This window comes from Tamandua tetradactyla, chromosome 1 (assembly GCF_023851605.1).
Source record: "Tamandua tetradactyla isolate mTamTet1 chromosome 1, mTamTet1.pri, whole genome shotgun sequence".
In the NCBI taxonomy this organism is placed as follows: Eukaryota; Metazoa; Chordata; class Mammalia; order Pilosa; family Myrmecophagidae; genus Tamandua; species Tamandua tetradactyla.
The window spans coordinates 113,951,111-113,964,470 of NC_135327.1; the positions used below are offsets into that span (position 1 = coordinate 113,951,111).

Consider the following 13,360-nt stretch of genomic DNA (forward strand, 5'->3'; position numbering starts at 1 on the left):
GAGGTGCTTTACATCCTTGGTTAGATTTATTCCTCACTAGTTTTACACTTTTAGCTGTTATTGTGATGGAATTTTTTTCTTGATTTCTTCAGATTGTTCATTGCTTGTTTATATAAACACTACTGATTTTTGGGTGTTGATCTTGTACCCCACTGCTTTCCTGAATTCATTTAGTAGCTCTAGGAGCTTTCTTGCAGATTTTTCAGGATTCTCTGTGTAAAGGATCTGTGAATAAGGAAAGTTTTATTTCTTCCTTTCTTATTTGGATGCTTTTTATTTCTTTTTATTGCTTAACTGCTCTGGTAAGAACTTTCAGTTCAATGTTGAATATCAGTGATGGCAGTGGAAAACCTTATCTTGTTCCATTTTAGAAGAAGAGCTTTTAGTCTTTAACCATGCGGTATGATTTTTAGCAATGGGTTTTTCGTAAATGCCCCTTATCATGTTGAGGAAGGGGTGGACTCTGAAGCTGGTGCTGACCATGGACGCCGCGGTGCCGTGGGCGATGGCGGCGGCATTGCTGGGAAAGGTGGAGATGATGGCATTGACCTCCCCAGCACTGCTCAGAGGAGAGGTGAGGGGGGACGGGCTGGGCCCGGGGCTGGCTGCCAGGCGCTGACACTAGGCTGCTGGTGTTGTTGGCGGTGGGGAGGGCTGGACTGGAGTTCTTGTTTCTGGCCACAGTGGCTTTCTGGAATGTGGGGTGCTGCTTGGGTGGTCGGTTCCCGCCGGGTGACGAGGAGGCTGTCAGGAATTAGTCTTTGGCCTAACCTGAGGTAGCACTGATCCTCCCTGTCTGGCCAACTTGTGCAAAGAGCTGACCTGAGGACCTGTGGCGCGACCGCGGTGATGGCTCCCGAGGCTTGTCCGTTGCTAAGCGCTGCGATCCGCGGCTGCCCCTGGTGGAGCCGCTTCTCGAGGTCGCCTTTCCAGGTAGTGGGTGAGTTGCACGACCAGCGCCTCAGGCCGGCGCTGCAGCTCCATCCCGGCAACTTGGGCTGCACTTTGCGCCCATTTTGGTGCTGCTCCTGGAAGTTGTGGGCCCTGCAGGGGCGGGGAGCTGGCGGGGGCGGACCCATCCTCTGGAGGGTGTGCACGCCCCTTCTCCCACGAAGGGAGGGGGCGAGCTGGCGAGGGAAAGAGAGGCAGCCAGGGCCAGCCGAGGCCACCTCAATTCCTCAGGCTACCAGGCAAGTTGCATCGGTCCCTGCTGCCTCGCGGCCTCCGAGCAAGTCATCCCGGTGGCGGGAACCCCTGTCATTAGTTTCTATGCATTTGCATTTTATCACCGGTAAATACATGGTTTTTGTAATACATGGTGGACTGTAAGAAGTGGAGTGACATACCAAGTCATACCGTACAATAATATTGGCATTAATAATTATCCAAATTGTTATTTTTACAGTATGTTTTATTTCTATGTGCCTCTATGAACCTCTGTTTAATGCCCTTTCCTGTCAGTCTGATGAATTCTTAGCTTTTGTTTATTTGGGAATATCTTTTTTTGTTTGTTTGCTTTACATCCATACCCCTTATCCCCCCCTCTCATTGACCACCAGTATTAAAATCTAATCTTTTTTTTTTTTTTTTTACCCCTTATGTCCCTCCCCATTATTTAGTTTTTTTTGTCCTTATTTTTTACTTATCAGTCCATATCTTGGATAAAGGGAGCATCAGACACAAGGCTTTCACAATCACACAGACACACTGTAAAAGCTGTATGATTATACAATTGTCTTCAAGAATCAGGATAATTATACAATATAGTTATACAATTATCTTCAAGAATCAAGGCTAGTGGAATACAGTTCAATAATTTCAGGTACTTTCCTCCAAAACACTACAAACTAAAAAGGGATATTTATTTAATGCATAAGAATAACCTCCAGGATGACCTCTTGACTCTGAAATCTCTCAGCCACTGAAACTTCATTTGTTGCATTTCTCTCTTTCCCCTTTTAGCCAAGAATGCTTTCTCAATCCCATGATACTGGGGCCAAGATCATCCTGGGAGTCCTGTCCCACATTGCTACAGAGATTTACACCCCTGGGAGTCACATGTAACATAGTCGGGAGGGCTGTGAGCTCATCTGCCAAGTTGGCTTAGAGAGTGAGGCGGTATCTGAACAACAAAAAAGAGGTTCTCTTCAGGTGACTGTTAACGCACAATTATAAATATGCTTTGCCCCTTTTTGTAGGAATAAGTTTCATAGGGGCAAACTTAAGATCAAAGGGCTTAGCCTATTGAATTGTTTGTTTCCACTGCTTGCGAGAACATCAGGAATTCCCCAGATAGGGAAGTTTAATATCTCCTCCTTTCTCCCCAGTCCTTCAAGGGAGCTTTGCAAATGCTTTTTTATTCTCTGCCCAAATTACTACAGATGTATCAGGGCATCACACTTACAGTACAAACCAACAAGATCTCCCATCTATTCAAAATTAATTTGGAAGTATCTTAATGTCTCCCTCATTTTTGAAAGAAAGTCATGCCATATATAAAATTCTTGGTTGGCAGTTTTTTTCTTCCATCACCTTAAATATTTCAAATTAATGCCTTCTTTCCTTATGTTTTTTGATGAGAAATTGGCAATTAACCTAATTGAGATATCCTTGTACATAACCCATTGCTTTTCTCTTGTATCTTTGAGAGCTTTCTCCTTGTTGTTTGCATTCAATACCGTGATCAATATATGATGGGGTATATATTTTTTCATGTTTTTCCTGTTTGATGTTCTCTGTGCTTCTTGGAAGTACATGTTCATGTCTTTTGCTATATTTGGGAAGCTCTCTATCCTTACTGCTTTGAATAATCCTTCTGTCTCTTTCTTCTCCTTCTAAGACTCCCATAATATGAGTATTGGTATACTTTATGATACAGAGATCTCTTAGGCTACCTCCTTTTTTTTTTCATGGGCAGGCACCGGGAATCGAACCCAGGTCTCTGACATGGCAAGCAAGAATCCTGCCACTGAGCCACCATTGCACGGCTCGGCTACCTCCCTTTTTATAATTCTTTTTTTCTTTCTGCTCCTCAGCCCGACTCACAATTATCTTGTCTTTGACTTTACTGATTCTTTCTTCTACCAGTTCCAACTTGCTCTTGAAACCCTCCTGGGAATTTTTCATTTCAGTTATGTGGTCTTCAACTCCAGTAGTTCTGTTTGGTTCCTTTATGAAATTTCTATCTCTTTACTAAGACTTTCAAATTGTTCATTCATTGTTTCCCTGATATTCTTTTGTCCTTTCTCTGTATTTTCCTTCATTTCCTTAAGTATTTTTGAGATTGTTTTTTAAAATGCTTTGTGGCTATGTCTACATTCTGGTCTTCTTTGGTGCTTTGTGAAGTTTTATCCTCTTCCTTTGGATGGGCCACCATTTCCTGTTTGTTTGTCTTGCACTGTTGCTGCACAGCGTACATATTAATATTTTTAAATGTTAGCTCTGGAATTTACTTCCTGAGATTGCTATTTCTTGATTTTGTAACTAACTGGTGATGTGTGACATTTTCTTGAGCGTCAGTCTTCGTATCAGGAAGGTCTGTCTAAAGTGAATGCAGTGCGCAGGGTTTTCTCTGCATTTCTGGGCCTGTGACTTATTCTTGGCTTTTGGTTGTTATTATTATTACTGTTATTATCTTGGAATTTTCCTCTTTACAGGAGATTGTTTGTTCTCTCTGTTTTCCAGGAGACAGACCTCTTCCCTTTCCCAAGTCTTTGAAGCAAGCCTTTATTCCAAACTGTTGGTCTCTATAATTTCTTACACATTTTTTTTGGTTGTTGTCTCATGCTGCTTTTGTTTGGACAGAAAATTCTGAGAGAGTGGGCATGCCAGAGACAGCTTTCCCAAGTCAATTCTTCCTATCTAAAATAGGACCAGGGACCCACAAAGGAGGCACAGACTGGCTCTCAAGTGCCCTGAAGAGGAAATCGGGAAAGACGAAATAGCTTTTTTCATGATTCCCAAAACGGAGCTTTCTTGGCCTGCCCAGCAAATGCAGTCCTTCAACTAACTGTCCCCAAAGCCCTGAGGAAGTGCAGTGTACTTAAGTCTCTACCACCTTTCCAGATTAGGTTGAAACAATGGCTGCCACTGCCTTCATCTGAGTAGGTTGAAATAATAGCTGCCCTCAAAGCTAGTCCTCCAGTGATCCAAAATCCCCAATAAAAAGCCATGATCAGTGACCAGCTGTGCCCACGCATGGACTTGAGGAAGAGGATTTTTAGGTACCTCTTTGATACCAATGAACTAATTAGGGGCCAGACCCCACAGTGGCCTGCTGTGAGGGTGGGGAATGGATGCTGGTAGGTAGCTTGAGTGCAATTTATTGCTCTTTCTGGTGCCCTATTATCCTCTTCGTCCTACTCTTCCCTGGATAATGGACAGTGTTCTTCTGGCCTCTGGAGTTTCAAAAACTTTCAGACAGTTTTTGCCTGTTTCATAGTTGTTGTGGTGGAAGCACTGAGCCCTGGATTTCCCTGCTTCACTATCTTCCTATAATCCTTTTAGATGCTATTTTTTTTTAATGGAGAGTTTTACAATTGCCTACATTTTTTTTGCAACAACTTTCATAATTATATTATTAGTGAACATTTCTCTTCTTTTAAAACCTAAGGTACTATGGTATTCTATAAAATGCTGTAATCTTTGTGCTGTTAATATAAAAATAAGTTTTAGTAGATTATATTTACCTAGAACTTACTTAGACTTTCTGTACAGCACCACAAAACTAGTGAACAAGTGGAAATATCAATGGAAAGAATATTTTGACATTACTTTCACATGAGTATTAGTTACTGAGAAGTAAGAGGAATAGTATTCATCTTTTAGATGTCAAAAACCATGAATTCCACCCAAAGAAACCCAGAATTTTCTAATATCCTGTCAGTATAAAACTCTCCATGAGGTGAATTTGATCACTGAGCTCTAAAGTCATCAACTAGACAAATCTCCAGTAGCTCATCTGACACTTGGGATAGGTAGGTATCTGGGGGTTATTTATGGAGTATGACATACCTCCAAATGTAGTTTCTTTTTAATTTCTTGATATTCATGATCCATAATGATTCTAGGAAACATCAAACATGGCCCATATAAAATCAATCAGAGGCAAAAAAGAATCAGTTTAGTCTTGTTGGAATTATATTTGGAGTTTTCAGTATATTTGTGAATGTGCATTTTTCTGGGGAGAGAATTCTCAGATTCACCTTGTCCCCTAAAAAGTTTACTACCTCAAAATTTCAGACCCAGGAAAATGGAAACCCAGGCAAATTCCATTTTAAGGACTTTTTCTTCTGCTTTCCTCAACAATATATGAAATCCAGTTAAAATGAATAGCAGGTGCAGCCTTTGGTGTCAAAGAGCAGGTGGAGATGAGGCAAAGGACAGAAGAAGAGAGGTAACTTGCTGCTAAGCAGCCAGTCCCAGTCTTGCCTGATGTTGGAGCAGACTGCAGGTGTTGAGTGTATGTATGTATGTATGTACATTCTTTGAGTTATTTTAGAACCATTTGCTGGTCCTTTTGTCTGGATCACAGCTCAGGCTTTTACAATGGGGAATGCAGGCCACAGTAAGAACTTACATTTTTATGGTCCTAAGAGCTTGAAGTGAGAAATCATGGAGTGTTCATGCAATCTGCATGTTGACCAATAAGAAACCATAAAAAGTGGATCCAGTCCACAGTATTGAGAGACTATGCATTTTGAAGGATAACAGCTCTGGTTCTAATCACCAGGCCTGCCTTAATTTCTTTTTGCTTAAATTCCCTTATATGTTCAACATGCAGAATAATACCCACCTTAAAGATTTATAGTGAGATTAAATAATATGACATGGAAAGGAACTGTCACATTTCCCAATACCCAAAATAGTGATACATATTTTTTTACATTTCCCCTTCTTAATCTTTACATGTTAAATTTTTGGCATTTAAGGTATAAAGCCATGCTTTTTAAAAAAACAAAATACCAAAAGTATGCAATTTATCTCTTAAAACTGAGTTAATGTGAATAATTGAGAAATTTGGATGGGGGAGCAATATCAAAGGAAAGACTGCAGTGGCAACACTGCTGTGGTGTAGTATTGAAATTAATTTCCGTCTGTCTTTATTCAGTGATGCCATTTTATCAGACACCATTTGTACTCTAAAGACTATCTTCTTCTGCTGTTGCACTGTCTACTGGTTTTATTGCTTGCCCAAGAGAGATAATATTTCCTTTGGAAATGCGAATGAATTAGTTGAAAAATTTAGCTGATTCTATAGGACAAAATTACCTGATAATCAAATGCTTTTGAATTGCTGGAGTCTAGCAAGAGATAAAAACATTTTAATATACCCATCACCTTATATAGGAAGCACTTGTCTTATTAAGGAACTTGCCAAAAAATAATCATTAGCAACTTCAAAAGGATGTCCAATGTTTAAAGATTCTTTAAACCTTTTAAATGAGAATTCATTCATTCACCCAGTCATTCAAATAATATTTATCGAGTGTCTACCAGGTATAAGCCGGTAGTATGTCTTCTTAGCTTTTCAAGGTAATATTTGGAACAACCTACATTGGAATATTGATAACTAATTAAATATATAAACTAAAACCAAATGATTTCAATTCAGTTCAGTTCAACTCATTTCACCAAACTGAACTGGCACGTTGATAGATGTTGCAGATACAGCTGGCAAATGAGATAGCAGCCCTTTCCTCATGGATTATTTTGTTTAAAGAAAAAACAGAATGTAAAGCTGAATGTAAATTGTGAAATATGTGTGTGAATGGACAAAGGCTGGAAAAAGCTTAAAAAATAAAAGCAATTATTATGCTAAGTTGGCAGAAATTCAGATATAAGATATCATTAGATTTTATCTAATGATAAAATTTGGTAATGATGGCATAACAAGTATAGAATTTTGAAAAGAATACTTGCATTGTTTACGAGGTATCAGCATCCCTGGGTTTCACACACTTCTCCCACTTATTTGCTTTGTGATCTTGGGCAAATCAGTCACCTTTGATTAAAATCAATTTCTTCATCTGTAAATCAGAGAGTATCCTTTCAACCTATGTCATCTGATGGTTCTAAGGATCAAGTGTTTTTGTGATTCAAAAATTCATTTTGGACCATTGACCAAGTGTTCACAATTTGCCCATTTCTTATTCTCTGCTTTGGTTGACCAAACCTCCCTCAGCCCTCTCTCCTCACAAACTCCTAAACTTGGCTTACCCCCAAGCTGAAACAAGCAGTAAAATGTTGAATATGCACCCTTTTTCAGTTTATAGGGAGGAATCAGCTGACTACAGAGAAATACATTTTCTGTCAAAACATGCTGACCTGCTGTCTATTCACTCTCTCTTGCTTGCCTAACTCCCCCTTAAAAGTTTCTGCTGAGAAATTCTTACTCCTCCTTATAAATGAAATGCATTTTTGTTTGACTCTGAGATGCTTGCAGATTTCTGAGACTGGAGCATTCTCCCTATTGTTCTAGTCTTTCTGAATAAAGTTTCTTCTTAACTCCCAATTCCCTATAAAATATTTCCTATAATTTCTTCCATCCCCATGGTAATCTATATTTTAGATTCTGGCACAGTAAGTTTGTTTATTTTAATTATTTCATATCAGTGAGATAATAAAATATTTGTCCTTTATGGACTAGCTTATTTCATTTCATTCAACATATCTTCAAAACGTTCATCCAAATTGTCTCACATATTTGAACTTCATTCCTTTTTATGGTTGGATAATTGTTCATTGTATGTATTTACCACATAATGCTTATCCATTCATCTTTTGATGGACACATTTGGCAATTTTGAATAATTCCACATTTATTGGTGTGCAAATATGTGTTTGAGTCCTGGCTTTCAATTCTTTTGAATATATACCTAGAAATGGCATTGCTGGGTCATACAGTAATTCTATATTTAGCTTTCTGAGGATCCCTCTGCCAAACTGTCTTCCATAGTGTCTGCCATTTTACCAATTCAACCAACAATGGACGGGTGTTCCTATTTCTCCGCACCCTCTGCAACACTTGTAATTTTCCATTTTTAAAATTGTAGCCATTCTAGTGGGTGTGAAATGGTATGTCATTGGGGTTTGGATTTGCATATTCCCAGGGGCTAATAATATTGAGCATTTTTTTCCCTGTGCTTTTTGTCTATTTATCTTTTTTTGAGAAATGTTATTCAAGTCTTTTTTTTTTTTTTTTTTTTTTTTTACCATTTTTGATTGGGTTATTTGTCTTTTGTTGTTGAATTGTAGGATTTTCTTTATATAGCCTTGAAATTAAGCCCTTATTAGATATGTGGTTTCCAAATATATTCTTCCATTGTGTGGGTTGTCTTTTTACATTCTTGATGAAATGCTTTTGATGCACAAAAGTTTTTAATTTTGATGAGGTCCCATTTATCTATTTTTTATTGTTGTTACTCATGCATTTGGTACAGGTATATGAAACTATTGCCTAAAACAAGGTCCCCTGTGTTTTCTTCTAAGAGTCTTATCCTCTTGGTTTTTATATTTAGGTCTTTGATCCATTTCAAGTTAATTTTGGAATATGGTGTGAGATGTCTCCATCATTCTTTTATATGTAGATATGCAGTTTCCCCTGCATTATTTGTAAAAGAAACAGTTCTTTCTGAATGGAATGGACTTGGCAGCCTAGTCAAAAATCAGTTGGCAGTGGTGGAAGAAGACGGAGCTCACCAGCTTTTTACCTGCACCAACTCAGAAATCTCGGGACCAGCTGGAGATTGAAGAAAAGATAAGATCCCAGAGATCCAGCAGTCCTCACTGGTCTCCTCCAGAATAGAATCTCCCTCATATGCATACCAGAAAGTTTGGATACCTTAATTATTGGAGAATTTTGGAGATAGCAGTGCTTTTCCAGAGATCCATATGGCCCAGTATCCACTTGATAAGGGACAAAAGAAAAAAATGTCCAATGTGCTGGCCATTCAGGTGAATGCTGAAGGAAAGATTAAATATATTGCAATTGCTCAACAAGGACAGTCAAAAGACAAGGTTATTTATAGCAAGTACACTGACCTAGTTCCCAAGGGGGTTATGAATACAGTGACTTAGACTTGCAAAGATCTGATGAAGGAGCCATTAAGAGATAGCAGAAAAGACAAGGATGGCCTTAAAAAAATCTGTATCACGGAAGGTTGCTGTAGTCATGCCAGTTCGAGCCACTGATAATCTGACTCTTGCTCAGTTTATTTGATACATACCATCTCAACAAAGAGTGGTTTTCAATTCTGGAGCTAAAAAAGGGTCACTTGGATGGTAAGAGTACAAAAAAGATCCAATGGAACCTTCTAGGTTTAAGAATAATAAAAAAATTCCCTAGGGACCACCTTCTCCTCCTGCACCTATCATGCATTCTCCTAGAGGAAATATGACCACGAAGGAACCACAAGAGTGAAAGATTCCTCCTTGTGTTTCAAACTGGAAAAATGCAAAGGGCTATACAACTCCATTAGACAAACATCTGGCTGCTGATTGGAGGGGACTGCAGAAAGTTCACATCAATGAAAATTTTGTCAGACTAGTTGAAGCCTTCTACATTACTGATTGGAAGACTCGTGAATCTGTGGAAATGTGAGCCCAAGTTGAGAAAAAACAGCTCAAAAAGGAAATGAGAAACATGAAGAGAAACTTAGGGAAATGGCCCAGAAAGCCAGGGAGAGGAGAGCTGGAATCAAAACCCACATGGAAAAAGAAGATGGGGAGGCTTGTGAGGGGGATGGAATTCAACATGATAGGTGAAAAGAGAGGCGGCATGACTGAAATCTTTCCAGGGCAGCTCCTGATAAGAGGTCAAAACTGCAGAGAAATGAAAATCGAGATATCAGTGAAGTCATTGCTCCTGGTGTGCCCAATCCTTGGACTTCCAATGAAGTTCGGTATGACCAGAGGCTCTTCAACCAATCCAAGAGTATGGGCAGTGGTTTTGCAGGTGGAGAAGGTGAAATTAACAAATTTTTTTATCACACCTGAAGAGATGATGAAGATATGGCCCAGAGTACTTATAGGCCCAGTAAAAATCTGGACAAGTGCATGTACAGTGATACCCTAGGAGCCAGAATAAAGACCAACAGATTTGTTCCCAATAAGGAGTTTTCTGGTTCAGACCATAGACAGAGAGGCCAAGAAGGACCAGTTCAGTGTGAGGAAGATCCTTTGGTTTGGACAAATTTTTAGAAGAAGCCAAACAGCATGGTGGCTTAAAAGACCCTCTGATAGCAGCCGGCCCAAGGAACATATAGCATGAAGGCAAGAAGCGGAGGAAGGAATAGATGCACCTGTCTTCAAAGTGAATGAACTTTTATTCATAGCCATAATGATGCAAGTTGTATTTGAGAATACTTTGCAAATGGGCAGGGTAAAAAACTAAATCTGGGTGCCAGATCCCACGGCTAACTTTTCATTATGGGAGAGGGGGGTGGGGGATGGAAAAATCTACTTTGAACTATTTAACTTTTTTAAAGAGTGGATTGTGTTTGTGCTTCTCCCACCTTTTGGCATTTATAGAACATACTGCCCAGCACATGAAATTAAGACCACTTCTTTTCGTGGAAGAACTGATTATTATGAATAAAGTTACCCTATCCACAATGTGTAGGAGGATGGTCACATATTAGGGTTGTCCTACCTAATGAATGTTTGCCCCTACTGTGCTCTGTTTTAATTTGGACTAGGGAAAGTAAGCTCTTACTTGGTGAAACTATTTGTTTCAAATAGAAACATTTAGTCGATAAAAAAAAAATCAATTGGCCATAGATATAAGGTATATTTCTGAACTCTCAATTTGTTTCTATTGGTCTGTATTATGTTCTTGTTCCAGTCATACTGTTTTGACCACTGAGCTATGTAATAAGTTTTTTTTTTTTCATGGGTGGGCACTGTGAATCGAACCCAGGTTTCCGGAATGGCAGGCGTGTAATAAGTTTTAAAATCAGAAAATGTGAATCCTCCGATTCTGTTCTTCTTTTTAAAGGGGGTTTTGGCTATTCAGGGATGTTTAACCTTCCAAATAAATTTGATGATTGGCTTTTCCGTTTCTGCAAATAGACTGTTGAAATTTTGTTTTATTAGATACCATTACAAGCCATGCAAATAACTTGTAAAAATAATCTTTTTGAATTTCACATAAATGTATATACCTACATCAAGTAAGTGATTTCATATAATAAGATTTTTCAGGAAACCAAGGACCTTAAATAGGTTAAAAAACATTAACTTTTTAATCTCACAATTGAAAACAAAAGTCATCCCATTAATGACATTTAATTTTGATTTTCTTTTCATGGATTGTTTATATTTGGTTTGTGACAATATAGCTTCAGGAATAGGACCATATTTCAGTAGGAGTTTGTTTGTTAAGTTCAACCATCACCATCTTCAAGCAAGATTGAATCTAAAAATTCTAGGTAGAAGGGTAGTTTATTTTAGTTTGTAAGAAAGTGAGAAAGAAAAAGAACGTTATTAAAGGAAAACTATTACAAAATAAAGTCAACTTTAATTTGGATTTCACTTCCTCTATAAATATGAAATAAAAGAATATTAACAAGAAATTTTATGAAAGAGAGAACTGAAGAGTTTGCTGGAAATGTTCGCTCAGCTGATTTAAGTGATAAAGGAAATGGTATGCCTCAATCTTAGATAAGAGATAAGTGACCAGAGGCAAAGTGAATACCATTTGAATGCAGAACTCAAATCAAAATGAGTAACTTATCTCTCTTTGTATGCATTTTTATTTTATTCTAATATTTTTACTTTTCCTTCCCTCTGTCACCTCTATTTCTTTGAGAACTCTGTAGTTGAACTTCATAACTTCATTTCCCAATTCACATGCAAAATCACAAATTTACAGACTAGCATTTGAACTCTTACTAATGATGAGGAAATTTTTTACTTTCTTAATTCAAGTAGAATTGGCTGTTACTAATAAAATATAGTCATTGAAAGAAAGATTTCATCCCTACAAGTCAGGTAAACCCAGAAAGTGCTTTTTTTAATTGGCTAAGAAAAATACGTTGCTGCTATAAAGGAGATTACTCTCACAAACTTAACTCTACTGTCCCCAGAGATTTAGCTCTGGCCTGTTAGTGATTTGGAGTTTATTTAAGGAAGTCTATTAAATAGATGAAACCATGACATCATGGAAGTCAGGAATTGGAAGTCTAATGCAAAGTAAACATATTGTCATAGGTAACAACGTGGATAAATCTCAAAAAGATATTGACTGAAAAAGCAATTGAAAATAATATATATTGTGTGATAATATTTATTTATTTTTAAATTTTTTGATTAAACCAAACAACATACAAACATGAACATTCTTAACACATGAACATTCCATACTTGGTGTGCAATCAATGGCTCACATATGTGATAATATTTTAGAAAAAGAAATACATTTTTTTGCATGGGCAGGCCCTGGGAATTGAACCCGGGTCTCCAGCATGGCAGGAAAGAACTCTGTCTGCTGAGCCACCTTTGCTGTGGCTGCCCTATGTAAAATATTTGAAAGCATCACATATGCATATGTGGCAATAACAGAACAATATACACAGAAGGAATAACACAAATGCTAGTATAGTGGTATAGTGATTACTTTGGTGAAGGGAGGTAGAAAGGATTGGGAGTGAATGAATCTTTAGCTGTATCTGTAATATTTTTATATGAATATTAATATTTTACTGAGAATCAGAGATATTCTAAAATTATTCAACTCAAAATAGTAATGACTCCTACCCAATCATCTTTTTTAAAACATTTTTTTATTGTGAAATGTAACATATATACAGAAAAGTGATAAATTTCAAAGTACTGTTCAACAAGTATTATAGAGCAAATTTCAAAGAATATTTTGGGTTACAGTTCCACCATTTCAGGTATTTACTTCTGGCTGTTTTAATACATCAGAAACTAAAAAGAAACATCTAGATAATGATCCAGTAGTCATAATGATTTGTTAAAGCCTAACTTCTCTGATAAAACCTCTTATTTAGTCATTATCTCAGCCTTCAGGGATATTTGGGCAATGATCATTCTTGCTTTTTCATGCTGAAAAATGTGTCGATATTATGGGGTGGGGGAATGCCACTGGTTGATGTTCTGGGAGAGATCGGTACCTCTGATCAGAGGTTTCAGAGCTTGTCTGGCATAGGAACAATCCGGAGGTTTTCAGTTTCTGAAAAATAAACTTAATAAGCAAAGCTTTTTTTATAGAGTCTCAGATAGGGCCCTGAGTTTTCTTTAGGGTTTTCAAGATACTGTTGGTTGGGACTAGGCATACCATGGCAATTTGCAATATCTGGCTGAAGCTTGCATAAAAGTAACCTCCAGAATGACCTCT

The 13,360-nt window shown here is 37.9% G+C and overlaps 1 pseudogene; it reads left to right on the plus strand.

Moving 5' to 3' along the window:
- The first annotated feature begins 849 nt into the window (after positions 1-849).
- Positions 850-10,295, plus strand: LOC143681187 (SNW domain-containing protein 1 pseudogene; annotated as a pseudogene).
- Positions 10,296-13,360: the final 3,065 nt, after the last annotated feature.